General features: G+C 35.9%; 1 long non-coding RNA gene across 1 annotated transcript; it reads left to right on the top strand.

Annotated features, from left to right (window-relative positions):
* The first annotated feature begins 16729 nt into the window (after window positions 1-16729).
* LOC144363130 (uncharacterized) lies at window positions 16730-18267 on the top strand. Its single transcript, XR_013422689.2, has 2 exons — window positions 16730-16859; window positions 17185-18267. It is a non-coding gene; the product is annotated as an uncharacterized LOC144363130 (long non-coding RNA).
* Window positions 18268-18681: the final 414 nt, after the last annotated feature.

The following is an 18681-nucleotide window of genomic DNA, read 5'->3' as shown; positions in this document are numbered from 1 at the left end:
GATTAATTAAAAATAAAAAATACCCCGGACATTACAGAAACATCGGCAACGAGATACTGTTTTTAAACACCGCGGAAAAATCACGCACTCTGCGATGCCATCTTGGTTACCTTAATCGGAAACCCCCTTGTCCGTTAGCATGCATCTGTAGCGATGTCGCAAAATACGTTGTACGGCCGAGCTTGGCGACCTCTGGTACTATGGCATTCTATGAATGAGGTATTTCCAGAGGTCAGGGTTCGTTTTAATTTTTATCGACCCGTCTCGTCTGCTCGTAGTTGAATGAAACCTGTTTCGATTTACAATAGTTGTCTTCCATTTCGACCTTTTCTCACCGGCGTTTGAGCGATTGAGTACAAAAACTGCGAATAGCCGTTGTGTAGCAAAATATTACGGCTTATTTCAACCTAGCCGTCTAAGGGCGTCTAACTTCGCACGGCCCACTTTACCGGAGATCGTGAACAACTGCGTCATACAGAGTATTTTTTTAAAGGCTTGAGGAAAGTTAAATTTAGACTCAACCCATCCAATGGCGATCGCTATGTTTATATAACTGCATGAATATCTCATCGGCTTTACGTAATCCATTGTGCCCCTCCCTAAGTGGAAAGATAACGTGACGCCATGAAAGTTTTCACGCAAGGTTTTGACTCTGGACGATGTTACGTCCGTTCCCTCGTATTGTAAATATTTTTATTTTATTTTTTTATCTGACGATTGAACATCAGCAAGCGTCGGTGTATCATGGATTTTGGCATGTCGTCGTGATGCAATAGCCATTTTTGTGGACGATTAACGTCACTTTCATAAAACGGCCATTATCCGTCTCCGTTCGTGTTTTCTGGTTGGTCAGAGAGATTGAAAATTAATTAGCTCCCACAGTTTTTGTCAGTTTGTCTTGACATTTTCACACTATTTTGACAACGTCTCTATGAACAAAAGGACGTCTGGGCTTATTTTTAAAGCTTTGCAATCTCGGACAATGACATTCGAAGTGTGAAATACTGACCGGGATTGAATATACGGCACACATCCTGCTTTACAACTTTGTAATATGAAAACAAAACATACTATATATACGCCTGGACGCCCCTTTGTTAATAAACAACTGATGAACGTTGAGTGAAAGTTTCACTCAAAATAAACAAGAATTGTGCGAGCTATTTAGATTTGAACTTCCATGGTAAACTGAAAAACACAAGTGGAGATAATGGCCAATTTGCAAAAAACAGCCATTTTTAGGGAAAAAATAAACTTTGAGCGTGCCATTTGGAAAAAACGAAAATTGTTACACAGGTTCACTTTATTCAATATCGAGATGAAATATCGACTTGTTCGGGACATTGAACACGCCACCAACGGCAATAATCAAGAAAACGAGACTTCATTGGAACTGTTCATTTCTTTTAGGGAGGCAAATTCTACAGCGATATTTCAATAATCTGACGATATATAATGTTTATCAAATCCTTATTTTCTAGTGAAAATGTGGTAAATAATTGATTGCTTAATTAGACTTTATTAAACAATTTGTAAATAGCGATCATCAACTTTCATTCAAATTCATTTAAATATTTACCAAGTAACTTGTTGAATCTAGAAATAAATATCACTTCTAAGTTTTGTTCTTAAAAACAATAACTAAGTCACAATATTAATATATTCTGTAACAGAAACTTAAGATCAATGAATCATTTAACATACTAATATAACATACTATGTGAGGATTGGCTTACTGCATTTATTATCAGACTTATTATGCATACCATAGCAGTTTTACATATTACAGCTAAGCTAAGACACATAATGTGGTATTCTGAATGTTCGTGAAAATGGATACAAATATTATAAATTGAATTATCTCAAAGAAAAGACACATGAGTTGTTTGTGATTATCACTTCAAATTTGGGGAACTACCAATGACAAAGCGATTTATTCTATTTTCATATTAAAGTAAATCTCGCCAGGTATGTCAACCATTCAAAATAACGAATTAGGGATATAATTTAACTGAACGTAGACCACACTTGTACTTAGAGCATACATCTTTGTAAACTACTTGCATATGGTTTGCATTAGTGTAAATAGAAACATGAAGATGTTTGTCAACGTCAGAATCCCCCTGGAAAAGGAATCGTTTTGTGGTTGGTAAACTGACATCCAGATTCAGAAGAATGCACAATATAGAATTTATAATTGAATGCAGTTTGATCCCCCCCCCACATTATGAAACTGTAAATATCAATGAATCTTAACTCCTAAAGTGATGACAACAAATCTCCCAACCTTCAACGAAATGCGTCATTTTAAATTACGTCGTGTGTTTGTGATCACGACGTAGTAAAATTGTAATAAACCTATAAAGTATATAATAAAACCTCTATAAAGAATAATATCTACTTGTATCTAGCTTTCATGAGTGATGGGGCTTGATGTTGTCATACTCAAATTTTCATCGCGGTTGACAAGTACATTGTACATGGTACTACAATATTTCGGAAAGTGGTATAGCGATTATGTTAGCATTTTTGTTTGAGTCGGGCAATCCCGAGACTAACATACAGCGAGTACAGGACCGTGTTTACGCTGGTAGTCTTGATCAGTAGATATTTATTCCTGGGAAATCACACTGCTTCTGAAATCATAATATAGACCTTTAGCGGAATTTCACATTTATAGCGGAACACCAATGCGCACGCAATCGTGAAGGGTAAGTGCCGCGCAATAGATGATTTTCCGTACAATTGCGAGATCTCGCGAGATGCATGTAAGACGCGCGTCGAACGTCTGCCGCAAAAATCGAACGATTTGATTTTGAAATTCGAGTTTCTTTATTTCGTAGCTCACATCGACCAGCCGATCTTCGACAGAGGAATATTGCTTTCGAATACCCTTACTTAATCGAAATTGCCTATCATCAAATGTGTACAGCACATTACTAAGCATGGAAATGTCCCCAAAATATTTTCGCGTTTGCGAATCCCACCCGATGTTTGACGACAGAACGATGCTATGACCTTTGTTTGTCCTGTTTTTACGTTCGATTTCACGCATAACGCGTGATTCTCGCAGTGAACGGAAAATGGTCAATTCATCAGTAGCGGCGCTGTTAAATATTCATAACTTACGACTTTCTCAATTTATCTCATACGTGTCAAATCGGCAAAGAAATAAATATAGATATAATGGCGCAGTATCTAGTTTGTGCGTATATTTAAATTTAGTCTTCAGATATTTTACTTTTCTAAGACACTGTTCTGCGGAACAATTCCTTGTCTTTTTCTGCAATAATTCTGTAAATTCTGCTATCACGGGAGGTTTCGTCTGTCAATCTTTTTTTTTTTTTTTTTTTTGCCTAATAGAAATCAGTAGCAGGACTTCATTATCAACCAGTTATTTCCAAGCCTATACGCTTCACTGATAGAGGGCGTTTGTGAAACTGTTTAGTATGCCATTTTACACTCTGGCGTAAACTGGTCACACGGTAAAAAGAACCCCGTCGTTAAATTTACGGCGTAAAAGTTACATGTGAACTAGGTATATCTGAATGACGTTCTTTCGAGTGTGTTTTATCAGGTATATTTTGTTTAGAGGCTGACCAAAGTATGTTGAAATTAACAAATAAATATCAATTGAAAACGTGAAACAAAAAAAGACACACCATAGTATTAAGACATAAAAAAGTCGCATATTACTAGCTGCAAGTGGATAGAAAAATAAATAAAACAGAATGCCAAATAAAAAATATATTTCATATATTGGTCAACCAGGATTCCATAAATTTTGATGAGTTGACGTGTTCCAGTGACGTGTAAAAATAAATAACATAAGTTTGAATAGAGATGACAAATTCAACATCAAAAAGACGTTGAATACTGCATGTCTATAGTTTTATTCTGTGGAAATACACAACACATAGAATGGCAGACATGACTGATGATGGCTGAATTGGCGGTTCATTGCATTATCTTTTGCCATGCTGCGTAAAACACTATGTGGGGTTTGTTCTAAAGTTCTAAAGCCGCGTGGTCGGCAAACCCTAAAAAGCAGAATTCCGGCATTGCATTAAAATAATATATAAATAACAAGAGGACTTTAACTACTCGAATTTATGAACTGTCCATAGATTTGTAATAATTGCTGTAACATTCGTATGTATCGTCGTCGTCAGGGGGCAACACTTCTTGTCACGTTTAGGCCTCACCGACTTAATCATGCTTTTATGGATGACATCTACGCGCGCATTAGTTTTCGCCTGTTCTCAAAAAAAAACAAAAAAAAAATCTTCGACGACGAGTCTTCACAGATCGGTTTTCTGTCCGGAACTTGCCGACTCATATTGTCGCAAAGCGCCGGCTTGTCGTAAAACTCTTTTTGGACTATCTAAAAACCAATCTCCTTCCCAGCGGCCTTTGCGCTTTACGCAATAGTGCCTCTGCCACAGGCTGCCTTCAATTTTGTAGTCAAACACCTCACTACGCACGGCCATTTTCTTGTACCTGTTACATCTGAAAACGTACTACAAAAAGTGGGAAAAAAACGTATGTGACATCCGAACTATTATTAATGTCAGACTTCAGTAAAAACGTAAATACGAACCATTTTATCGCGGACTATGTTGTGCAAGGTAATGTTACTGTAGTGAAATGGCGCACGTGATACACTAAAACTTGGAAGAAAAAACGTTCTGTTATCGTATTTAGTTGAGAAAGAAACATTAAAGACTAATTTCACTGAAAAGAGTTTCTTAACATTTCCGTTCATCTTGTATTCTGGTGAATATTTCAATACTATTTCTAGCTAGAACGGGTTCGATTTTGCGCGTCTAACAGCAATAGAACACAAAGGTTCTAGTAAGTTTATAAAGTTAGTCATTTATAGTAGAAACTAATGCTTTGGCATGTAGGAAAGGATTGCACTTTTCTAGCGCAAGTCGTGTATATTTTAATTTAATTAACAGAACATTTTATTCGGAGTCGGGGTGTGAAACGTCTTATTAAAGTGATTAAAGTAACCAAGTGACTTACGCATAACTTTGTTAACCGACAGGGTCTTGTAGTTCGAACATACTAGTATTCGAATATGCAAATGAGTTCTATGCAAAGCTGCTTTGTGCAGTGGTGATAAGTATCGCGCATCGAACTGTGCAGAGTTCGTCTAAAAACGTGCCAATTTTGTCGTGAATGATCTTCTGCACATGCGTATTGCGTTGCCGGGATTACGTGAGCATAAACGTTCAGATGAAAAACTGAGGGATTGTTGTAGACTGGTACGCAATTGACGTCGGCCAGGGAGATGTGACGTTTACACAGCTATACGAGGGATTGGTGAAAGCTAACCCCTACTGTGCAGAGAGGAGCAAGCAAGGACATTTCTGTATCATTGCAATGTTTTGTTAGTTATTGTCATAAAGTAGTGATATGTACATTCCGCCTTGACTTGTACTGAAAATGGTGTTCATGTTGTACCTTGAATCACAGTCCCTCAACACCCGGTTAGGAAACGATATATGTATATACGCGTGAATCGACGGTTGCGTCTGGGGGATGCGTGTTTCGCTCTTCCTGCGAGACAATGACGTCATAGTACTGTTGCGTTCTTACGTAAACGTCAGACCGTACTCTCAGTATCTCTCGATTTTTTCGTATCTTACGTATAATATACCAGGAGAAGATCATCGAATTTTATTTACAAGATTGTTTTAGTCTTTCTAAATCTAGGTAAGTATTTTCGATTATGTCTGTATACTTGTCTCATACCCAAAAAATCAACGTTCATTTTGAGCTTGTGTTTTACTTGATCGTCACCTTTCGACACATGTTAATGACGGTGGGCATCGTAACTTTTGGAACCTTTTATATCGTCCCTTTAGCCACTCTTTGCTTATTCATTCTAAAATTCTGCTTATATGGGTGTAAAATTGTCAGTTAAAGATAAATCCATTAATGTTTCAACTGTATTGTTTTGACCAAAAGAAACAAAATGGCGTCCTATTTATTTACAATGCGTTTCCTAGACTACGTTTGTTTTCAACACTACTGTCAGAAATTTTAGTTTAAACATGGAACTATAAAGTTCCATGGTTTAAACTTATAAATGTAATTGTAGATGGAGGTTTTTATGTTTTTATTGCTATGTTTGTGGTTTTGCGACCATTTAACATCATTTTAAAACCATATAAAATTATTTTAATCTGACATTTTAGTGGATATGATATGCTAAGCTTATTTCGTATTTTTTATGATGCCGATCGAGTGAAACTTTAGACCACTGAAACAAAGCACGTCGGTTCACGTGTTTGACCCAGCAGACAACATGGATCGATTAACACATTTTTCTTTTCAGGAAAAGGTAATTTTTTCTCTATTGTTTAAGACTATTGATTATAAGTCACACTATTTCAAACGGTGGTGCCGACGATGCCGTGCCGACAAAGGATTGTGAATCACACCTCTACTGCTTAGTTATTAACAGCTTATTTATTATATACGAAATGAATCAAATACGAAAAAAGTAATTTAAATCATAGGGTCTATGTTTAAATAAAAAAATACGCGAGTGAACCAAGTACAATAAATACGCGAGTGAACCAAGTACAAATCAAAGAAAGCTTAGAAAGAACTCCCATGTGCTGAGAGTATTGGAGACACATTAAATATAATTCGAAATTTCTTAGCTGAAAACTAATTATGCAAATCAGAAAATTAATATGACCAGATTTGAGTGTAAAATTAATGAGGTCTGCGCAATGTAACAGAAAATCTATGTCTCCAAGTTTAATTGAAATGTGATTAGAACCAAAAAATTATGAATTATTATGCTTATTAGGGAATTAATATGAACAGATTTTTACCCCAAACTAATTAGGTTTGTACATTGTCCTAGAGCATCTTTGTACTAAGTTTCATTGAAATGGAATAATTAGCACCCTGAAAATTCCAAAATTTCGACCCCTCTAAAAATTCGACCGCCTATTTATTTGCCGGGTTTCGGTGTTTTATTTACCTCCAAATTTTCGACTCCACTAAAAATTGCCGACTCATTCTTATTCGAAAATTGCGACCAGTTTTAGTTTTCCCCCAAACGAAAAAAAAAACGATGTGAGCGTTCAAACGGCACCTTCCTCGAAGGCATGAATCCGGGTTTCTGATTGACTGAGAGATTTTTATTTTATTGGTAACGAAAATATATTCTAAATAAACGAAGTTTCAAATAAAAACGAACACAAAAATCTCGGCATGCTGCGTTTCTGAATTGTTGATTATTACTGTACTCAGTAGTGATTATAATAATGTACACAAAATAAATTTGTTGAATGGTTATGAAATACAAATAAAAGTCAACTTAGTTTCATCGTAAGCGAATGATTCCGGTCTCGTATAAACGTTTGATGCTGTAGAATATCCGCCATGTTCTCTTAGGTCAAATAGGTCAAATCGCTAATTAACCAATCAAAAAGCTGGATGATGCCAACGTGTTCATACCCCAGACCAGCCCCAGACCATTCGTCCCGGTGTTATCGCTATCGCCACACGAGACTCCAGCTTGTCTCCTATACAATTTTCCTTCCGCCCACTTAATTTTAATATTCATATGACCTTTGCACTGACATCGATATCCAGTCGCATTCGACCGCGGACGTCACTCTAAATAAACAACTGAATAAATTAATATACCATATTTGGAAGATAGCGGGTAAATTCAACGTTGTTGGTGTGTTCCTTCGGGTTCCGAAGTCGCACAAAACGAGTTCATGTTCCGTTATCTTTCGCAAGTAAAACAGGTCGATATGTATTAAACATGGCATTTGTTTTCTTGTTTTAACCCCCTTATTACGCAAGCTTCCGTCGAAGTGGTGTTTTTTTCGACGATTTGTGGCATGTTGCAAAACGAACGAAACATTGCGGCATTCTTAGCAGTGGATAAGGGATCGACTATGTCGTCACATTTATGTCTCGTTTGAAAGAGAATAAACAACCGCTCAGAAAAATATGTTGCTAATATTTAAGTGCGGTGCCTTGAAATCGCCTGCCCGACGTCCAAATTTCAAAAGGATGTTCGATTTGCAATGACGACCGTTCATATGTACTAGGCGACGTTACTAATTACTACTAGGGTCGGTGTTTGCATTAAGAATTATAGAACAAAAGATCAGCAAAGCGGTGCTTTTGTCGGCGATTTTGTCAAAGGGAATATTGATAAAATGTTGCAAAACAGAATCGCGAGTTGGGTGAAAAATTGCGCCGGCGGCATTCTCAGCGATGGCGACACCCGAGAAACACCGTGTCACGGTGCATTCGTGCATCAGTACACCGAAGAAATACATACATATTGTTGCGGACGACTATTGTAGACTGTGTTCGTGTAGTCTTCGAGTTTGTGGACAGTTAAAGTCGTGTGTGAATTTATTCAAGCCAGGAAAAGCAGGAGGGATAACTTATGGAAATCGTCTTTCCAATTTGATCCAGTGCGACGTTGTGAAAGGAGCGACTCTGTCGTCTCATCTATGTCTAGTTTGTAAGAGAAAGATTGATAGCGCAGAAAAATCCGCCAATAATGTAAAACAGTGGCGTGAAATTGTCAGTCATTCTAATATCTCCCAACCTGTGAACGAAAGGGTTAAGCGTGCTGCCTTGAAATCGCCTGCCAAAACTAAAATGGCGCGTGTCACGTGACTTTGTTTACTAAAGATAGCGTGGGCGTTTGATTGACACTCAACTCATTAGTATTCCACCAATCACAGCTACATCTACTTTCTGGATGTGCGCAGTCAAATTGTATAGGAGACAAGCTGGAGTCTCGTGTGGCGATAGCGATAACACCGGGACGAATGGTCTGGGGTAACGTGTTCAAATTACCATAGCTTATTTAAATATGTTAATGTTATTGAACGCAATGCGGAAGAGATTGATGTTGTAGTACGATATTTTGGCTTGGATTTTGATGCGAAAACGGCATGATTTTTTTTTAAATAAAAAAATTAGTTGTTTTTAAAAAATAAACTGGTCATCTGAAGAATAATTTAACATTGTTCACAGTGATAACAGCTCATTCTCGAAAGGAAGCTTACCCGCTCACGCTAGTCACGATAAAAATCATACACGTGTACTCTTGAATAGACAAACGTCAATGACTACGGTAAAACTTATTTTAGCCGGCAGGATTGATTGAAATGTCCGAAAAATGACGCCAAAATACACCTTAAAAGTCCCATTTTATTTTCTTAAATCCCATTTTATTTTTTAATCCAAGGGCAAATTTACGGCAGAATTTGGTCCCTCAAATAAGGGACACGTGAGCTTTGATTCTAACCGGATACATTGCACTGGGTCGGGGAGATAGTTTGCTAAACTTCCATGCATCTTTTGTCCAATGGGTACCTGTACTTCGAACATTCGCAAGTTTTTCTAGGTAGTGCGAGACAGCTTTGTCTTTTGACCTATTAGTTTTGTGCTGACCTCTTCTCCGCGTCTTGATGTTTTGTTTTGCTTGTCATAATACTCACTGATTGATGACTTTGTTTAGATTTTGAGTTACAACTCGGCCAAGACCTTTGCTTTTACCGTGAAACATGAGGAAGTTTACGTCAATTGACGGACATTGCATTTTTTAAAAACTAATGAAGCACACTGTCTATCATCCCCATTTTTTCATTTGCTGATTTCTATTCTGAAAAATTCGACCGTCCGAAAATGCACCTTAATTTTGACTCTAAAAACACGTCACATATCCAACACCAATTATTTAAAACCGGTCGAAATTTTGTAGATTTTACGGTACTTTAGATATCAGTGTGAAAGCTTAAAATTGGTTAATTATGCAATTAGGTAATTAATATGTACAGATTTTAACCCACAATTATTCAGGTCTGTCTATTGTCCTACAGCATCCATGTACATTCATTGATATGTGATGTATAGTACCTGAGATATCAGTGTGAAAGTTGGTTAATTATGCAAATTAGGTGATTAATATGCACAAATATTTACCGGAAACTAATTGGGTCTGCATAATTCTAGATTCATTGAAATGTGATGATTAGTACTTTAGATATCAGTAGAAAAGCTGAAAATTAATTATGCAAATTAGGTAATTAATATGCACAATTATTTACCCTAAAACTAATCAGGTCTCTGCATAGTCCTAAAGGATCTATGTACCAAGTTTCATTGAAATGCGATGATTAGTACTTGAGATACCCGTGGAAAAGCTGAAAATTAACTAATTATGAAAATTAGGTGATTAATATGCACAAATATTTATCGAAAACAATCAATCTCTGCATAGTCCTTGAGTATGTATGTAAGTACCAAGTTTCATTGAAATGTAATGCTAACTACTTATATCAAATGCTGAAAATTAATTAATTATGCAAATTAGGTAATTAATATGTACTGATATTACCATAAAAACTATCAGGTCTGTGCAGTGTCGTATGACATCTATGTACCAAGTTTCATTGAAATGTGATGATTAGTACTTGAGATATCAGTGGAAAAACCGAAAATTGACTAATCATTATGCAAATTAGGTAATTAGTATCCACGGATTATTACCAAAAACTAATCAAAACCTAGCATTAGTTCAGAGCATCTATGTACCAAGTTTCATCAAAATCCAATGAGTGGTTGTTTAGATATCAGTGGAACAGTCATGGAACCACTAAAAAATAGCTAATTATCATGCAAATTAGGTAATTAACGAGCATGGATTTTTACCAAAACCTAATCAAATCTGCGCATTGGCCCAGAGCATCTATGCACCAAGTTTCATCAAAAACCGATGTATGGTTCTTGAGATAGCAGTGGAACAGTCGGACACACATACACACACACATACACACACTCTAACTGCAAAGACTCCCATTTTGTGCTTCGCACATGGGAGTCAAAAATACGCGAGTGAACCAAGTACGAAAAATACGCTTGTAATTTAAATAAAAAAATACGCGAGTGAACCAAGTACGAAAAATACGAGAGTGAATCAATTACGTAAAATACGCGAGCGAACCAAGTACGAAAAAATACGCGAGTAATTTAAATACGCGAATGGATCAAATGCGAACAAATCGCAACTACTGGTTTTCTTCTTCGATCGTTGGACCATTCAATTTACTGCACTTAATTTAATTCCTTCCAAAGATAAACACTATGCAAATATCCACGAAACGGCAGTTGTAGTCTTTTCTGCTAGTGTTTTAAAACACTAATTTGAGCAACGTTATTTCGCAATTTCGATCTTTTGTAAACCTGGGGTGATGTATCAAGGTCTAAAGTAACCGTTTTATCAATTTTTGAAAAATCAAGAAAAAAGTGAAAATTTCCCTTCTCGCTACCTTAATAGTTTCGAGGTACTTATTGCCTTGTCGTCGTACTTTTGCCATAGAGCGGAGATTCGTCCTTCGTTTGTGCGGTACGCGGCCCTCTGGTAGTTCGGAATCTTCGACTCTCTTACTAAACGCGACTGAATGGTAGTTAGCCTGGCTTCTTGGTACAGTAGTGGAATCAAAACGACCCAATTATGTAAAAGTCACGGTACTGTACGGTACAGCATGGATGTACATCCATGGGTACAGTAACTAATGAAAATACTGTAAAATGCTTTAGTTTAGTTGATAAAACTTTTCGCGTATTTTGTATGGAATTTATTTTCACTGTTTTTTGACTAGCTCAATGTAAAATAAAAGAATGGAGATAATGCCCGTTTTATGAAAGTGCCGTTTATCGTCCGTCCACAAAATCGCATCATGACTAAATGCGAAAACCCACCACACACTGTTGCTTGGTGATGTTCGGTTGTCACCTAAGAAAATGCAATAACAATATTTATAATTTGAGGGGAAAGGACGGTAGTCATATAGTTATATAAGCATAGTTTTTCGCGAAATGAACCGTGCTATTCCAATTTCGGTTAGACGTAATATTTTGCCACATAACGGCTATTCATAAGACAAGTTTGAAATGAAGTCGTATTCGAAGAAAATTATTGTAAGACGAGGCAGGTTTCATTCAACTTGTTTGGAAAAACAGCATTTCGTCGGCGATTTTAACACTATCTAGCCAAGACTGTCTGAAAAAAGAAAAAGCAAAAAAAAATCACTCAGATTGCCCACGAACCTGCTTCTATATCTTAAATATTGGCAGTAAATAACTATAAGTATGCAGTTCTTGCAATGTGGATTTATTAGTCAATAAATATAATTGTGCTATGTTTGTAATGTATAATTGTCAGAAAATAGTAGCTTACATCGCGTTTAGTTCTGAACACAGCTCATTATCACGCCAGAAAGTTCAAATATTCACAGGTAGTGAAATGACTTGCACTGCGTTTAGTTTTGAAAACGGCGCATTATCACGCCGGCAACTTCAAATATTCACACGTAGTACAATGACTTACACTGCCTTTAGTTTTGAATACAACAGATTATCACGTCGGTAAGTTGAAATATTCACACGTAGAACAATGACTTACATTGTATATAGTTCTGAACGCAACTCATTATCACGCCGGCGAGTGCAATTACCCACAGGCTGTACGGTAGTTTACTCTAAGTGTAGTATACGAGTGTATGAAAACGGAGTCAATTCTCTGATACAGCGCTCGTGATTACTAGTCAATTTCATATCGTGGACAGGTTTTACAACGTGAAGTTACACATATCATGTGTTTTGCGATTGTACTATACTGTTTTTTATAGAACAAAGCATTGACAAAGCAAAACATCATTGGAAGTTCAATGTTGAACCGACGTGCTTTGTTTCAGTGGTCTAAAGTTTCACGTTCGTCCACTCGATCGGCATCATGAAAAATACGAAATAAGCTTAGCATATGCAACTTTGTATATGTTTGCTAGTGTGTTTATTGAACATTGTAGTCTATTCCCTACTTGAATTCGAATTTCTACAAGTTGTCTTGGCCCCGGAAATGAACCCGACAGAATATAATTCAAATGAACATTCGCATTTTCCTGTTTGATGAAATAATGACAGCCATGTACCAGCTGTAAATATGTTTCTCGTATTTTCACCTAACTACTAGTATTTTGATTGGGGGTAATCACAGCTTTACATGGAAAAGAACATTGACTTTTTCCTGAAAACAAAACAAAAAAGAAATGTGTTAATTGACTATATTGCCGTCCCTAAGAATCGAATGGTATAGTCCTATTGCTAAACAATAGCCTTGCCATAGTAAACAACATGGCGGACTGAACTCTCTCCAACGCCCAGTACGCTGATATCGGCTGTAATTTGCAACTCTGTTTTTTATTATTATTATCAACTAATTTTATCCAGTAAAATGTTGCAACTTTTGACAAATAATGCTGGGTTCAAATGGTGAGGATTGTGGCGCCAAGCGGTGTACCGTCGAGGGGTCGAAACATCGAGGGGTCTAATCGTCCTAGGGTCGAAACGTCGAGGGGTCTAATCGTCCAGGGGTCGAAAGGGCGAGGGGTCCAAACGACCTGATACCGTGGATAATATGGCGTCGTCCCATGGATACATACTGCTGTCTCGGAACTAGCCAGTTCACTTTGAAACCTTTTTATTCATATCATCTGATGTTGTATTGAGTTTTTCTTTGCTTATATGCGCTATCGAAAGTGTCATCGCCATGGTGACTATTTAATCTATAATAGTTTTATGTTTTTTGTGCTCAATTTTGCCGGTGAAACCTCTGAACCCAAACTCGTCCATGATTGTGAACTGTTACTAATGTAACCCCATATCTGCTGTCTCCTTTCATTCAATAGGTGGTGTATGAATAAAATGCCGTTTCGTAAAAATAAATGGGACCGTCCAAAGCGGTATTACAGAGATTTGATAGAAAAAAAGAAATTAAAACAACAACAGTCTTCTGGTATTCCTACTGTCACAAAATATAAGATCCAGGTATGTTAAGTTATAATTTTTTGAAATGTTTTGGGTGAGATTGTCTGCCTCATTACAAGTTGCTATAACATTCCACTAGGTTTATTTTATTATTTCCAAACAGAGGCTACTGTATAAACATATCATTGAAAAAATTTTTTTTCATTCAAGTCTTATTAATATTTTACATTTCAGGAGAGTGATGACAACAGAGAACCAGTTCTGCTTAGCTTCAGCTATTTGCAGCAGCATGTCAATAACATCACGTTACCATCTGGTTGGTCACTTCTGAGTTCCGCAACAGAATTTCGATTCAGTCAAGTGGAATTTATTGGCGATGTGTCAAAAATAGTGAGGTGTGTTATGGTAGGAGAAGACTTGAACTGGCGTGTAAAAGTTCATGGAAGAGATCTATTGAACAGTCACTACATTTTTAATAACATTCCACCAACAGTTACTGACTTTGAAGTATTGAACAAACTTATCACAGTTATAAGTCAGTGTAATATATGTATGGGTAATACAGATCCATCATTTATAGAGTTGCTGCAGAGTCGAGGTGGGGAGATTGTGAAGGCTTTTTCATTTTCTTGTGAAAAAGATGTGTCTGCATATATTGAAGAGGATTTGCTTGCCAAAGCAAAAGATGGGAAAGTCTACCACTCAACTATACGGACAACTGATTGTCTACTCATTGCCGATAAAATAAGATGTACTACCGTAAGTGTTCCTCATATCGCAACAACCTCAGATCTTTGTTGTCAAGAAGAAAGAGCCAAGACCAAGTATGTAAAATTCAAACAGGCAGTAGAGTTAACCTTCGATATCTTGACAAAGTACAGTTAAAAGAAAGGGCTGTAAATTTACAGAAAGAAAAGATTGCACTGAAAAGGACATTGGATAGAACTGTAAAGCGATTGATAAGTGATGATGGTGTTTTTGTTGAAAAATCATTGCAGAGTGATTTCAAATCAAAAATGGAAGACAACTGTGGTGAAGTGATTAAATGCTTTCCAGAGGACAGTTTCCAACGCTTATTCTGGGAAGAGCAGTTAAAACATTGAAGATGTGCTGACAGTCGTCAGATGCGTTGGCATCCAACTATTATTCGTTGGTGTTTATTTCTGAGGTTTAAGTCATCAACAGCATATGAAGCACTGAACCAGGTATCAATCATCATGTACTAAAAGAACTAGTATCTGAAGTGAATGGCAAAACTAATGCTGTTAAGTATGTAGCACTTCTTCACGATGAACTGAAAATAAAACAAGATCTTGTGTATGATAAATATACTGGAGAGTTAGTTGGTTTTATCAATCTTGGTCATATCAATAATGAGTTGGCAAAACTAGAGAAATATGGCAATTGTAAAAATACTAAAGGGCCCGAACTTGCTAGTCATATTCTGGTACTTATGGTTTGTGATTTGGCATCAAATTTCCAGATGAGTGTGTCTTATCATGATAATCCAACAGATAGTTGTAGAGCTGATCATCTATTCCCTATTATCTGGAATACTATAAGTTATCTAGAAGTATCTTGTGGTTTGCATGTTCTCGTGTCCACCAGTGATGGTGCATCCTGGAATAGGAAATTTTATAGGATGCACAGAGTCTTAGGTGCACCAAGAGATAGTTTAGTATTCAAGTGCAAAAACCTCTTTGCTTTTGATGGAAGATATATATATTTTGTATCTGATGTACCACATTTAATCAAGACCACTAGGAATTGTTGGGCTAATTCAGAGTCACACAGAAAGTCTAGAAGTTTATGGGTATGTATTAACATTTTTAAACCATCGCTTAACTAATCTACATGTTTTGATGTGCGATTTCAAACATTGTGTCATACATGTATTTTATAAAAAAAAATTGTGAACTAGCCAAATATAAATTTTCCTGTCAGTTATTCATGTTAATGGAATATTCATGAGTGTTACATTTTTAACAGAATGGAAATCCTATATTATGGCGTCATCTGTCGAAATTAGTGATTGATGACCAGACCAGAGACATCCATCTACTCCATAAAATTGGATATGATCATATCAACATTACATCATTCTCAATTATGAGAGTTAATCTTGCTGCTCAGGTATGTATGTTATTCAAATATTTGCCAGTGTTTGTATGATAGAGTATCATCTGCAAAATTTGATAAAAATTCTTCATCAATGACAGAACACCAGCTTGTTGTGAGACCAGGACCCCTGTTACATATGTGAAAGCTAGGTGAATGAAAAAAATGTACCTGTATGTTGAAGTACATTTGCATTTTCCTTGCACAAAATACAAACCACCATCTCAGATTCTGTGCAGACTAATTTAATATTTATGCAAGCAGGTGCCCTTCTGATAAAAAAATAATAAAGTCATAAATTTAACTAACAGCATTTACTATTAGAACTTTCTACTCTTCACAGGTGCTGAGTGAAACTGTGGCCAATGCTATAGAGACATATGGACCACCTGATGCTAGAGAGACTGCCAAATTTGTGCGATATATGGACAAATTTTTTGATTGTTTGAACGTTAGATGCAAAGAAGAATATCTAAGAAAGAAAAAACCTAATCTTGCACCCCATAGAAATGTAAATGACCCACGACTTAAGGTGAGATTTAAATTTCATTACGATTTAACGAACTCAACGTTATACCGTCATTATTTATGAAAAAAATAAAAAAAAAAATAAAAAAATAATCGCACCACACAACCTTTTGTCTGTTGCAGTTACGTTATCCAGTAGTTGATGAAAAACCAAAAAAAATGTTGCTGACATTTACCTGCTTGTTTTTCTTAACAAAGAGTAAATATAACCTTATAAATATAATTTGTTCATGCTTTTTTACAGTGGCTTGAGCAGGATTTTTTAAATTATTTTACTAGTTGGGAGGAGAAGATTTCCCAGCGGCCTGGAAATTTTACCAAACCTCAGAGAAGTGCCATGTTTATAAGCAGACAAACAATGGAGGGTTTAAAGATGACAGGTAAGCCTACAGTAACATTATACATGTAATTAACATCATGTATCTGCTTTTGTGTGTTAGGTTTCTAATATTGTAACAGCTGCAATAAGAAAAGGTCCATGGTGACCAATTCCATCATAAATTTTCAATTTCTTCTACACATTCTTTTGTTAAAATACTAAAAAATATAATTTGCCTTAACTAACAGGCTACAAACAATCAAAGGGCTCTGTTGCCAGGTTTTGTCTGCACACGGTCCTGTATTTGCCATTTCCACAATTGAATCTGATACTAACCTGATGCCTCAGAAATCGATATCCACAATGTTTTGTTTCATATTTTTCAGTTAAATCATTTGTGGAAACAACAAAGTATCTTTTAAATCATGGAGTGCAATATTTTTTGAGTGAGAAACTTTGTCAAGACCCATTGGAGGCACATTTTAGTAATCACAGGCATCGTGGTGGTGCTAATAATGATCCAAATGTACAAGCATTTGGGTACCAAGAGAACGCAATCAGACTACAGAAATCGCATCACCTTCAGTGCGTTACAGGAAACACTGGTTGACATAAAAGAGTTCTTGAAGAAATTATTGACAACACCCCTCTTCGAAAAAGATCTAGGACAGGAAATGAGAACTCTGTATTGTGATTGGGTTTGTTTTGGGATAGGTACAATATTGACAAAACAACTCTTGAAAAAAGAACCAGGGCAGGAAATGTTTTTATGTAAATGTTTCAGCATTGTAAATATATTTATCAACAGCAAGAAAAAAAAATGCCACAATTTCACACATAAAATGAGTGTAAAAAATTGCAAAAGATTGATTTGTAAAAAATCTACCAAATTTCTCCCATGTAAACTAGCTTACTGTTTTAGTCCTAAATAAATTTTTGAAAAAAAAAATACAGTGAAAGGGTCAAATCCAAAACTTGTTAGAAATACTAGTGAAAATGACATTTTCTTTATTTTGATGTATAAATAAATGAATAACCACTTAATCATTATAAGTATTTTAGTTTTATTAAAGTGGAATAAATAACTCACAACAAGCAACAAAATGCACACAGAAAATGAATTTTAAAGAAAAATCTGAGTTTGTCCCTATTACTGCCACCTCTCTCTATTTTGGTCAAGAATAAAATTGGGAAAAAAATGTTGGCATGAAAATGGTAGCACCGAAAGGGTTGAATACAAAACTAGTGTGTAGCACATTTTTTATATTTTAATGTAATTAAATATTTTTACAATGTCAATGGTTAAGTTTTATTAATGACATCAGTGGAATTAATAACTTGCATATAATACAAAAATGATAGCAAAATTATTGTGAAAACACATCTACTGTAAAAAAAATTACAATGTAAATTGTTAAGTTTTCTTAATGGTATGTGTGGAATAAATAACTTGCATTATATTACAAAAATGATGTTAAAATTATTGTGAAAAAATCTACTGTAAAGTACTTTATTTTCGCTGGAGTTAATTTTTACTAAAAACACTTTTCAGGTGTTTTGTATGGAATTTATTTTCATGATTTTTTGACAAGTTGAATGTAAAATTACAGGGACTGGTAAAAAGGTATTCACTGGTTTTTATTTTCACTGAATAATTCCCCCACCAAAAATAAAGTATTTTACAGTATTTTTCCTTTTTTGGCTGTTCAGTCACTGTCCCTTAGTTTCAGTTCATCTCAGTGTTTTTCTGAGCCCTTTTGAACCTTTCACATGTTTGTTTCTTGAAGTTTTGAAAAGTTCAACAATACTCTTGCAAAATGAAAAACACCTAACTTGAACATACAGCTTCACAATCATAGTTGCTAGTGAAGATGACATCTCGT

This window comes from Saccoglossus kowalevskii, chromosome 2 (assembly GCF_978046115.1).
Source record: "Saccoglossus kowalevskii chromosome 2, keSacKowa6.1, whole genome shotgun sequence".
Classification (NCBI taxonomy): domain Eukaryota; kingdom Metazoa; phylum Hemichordata; class Enteropneusta; family Harrimaniidae; genus Saccoglossus; species Saccoglossus kowalevskii.
This window is presented reverse-complemented; position numbering and strand designations above follow the sequence as displayed.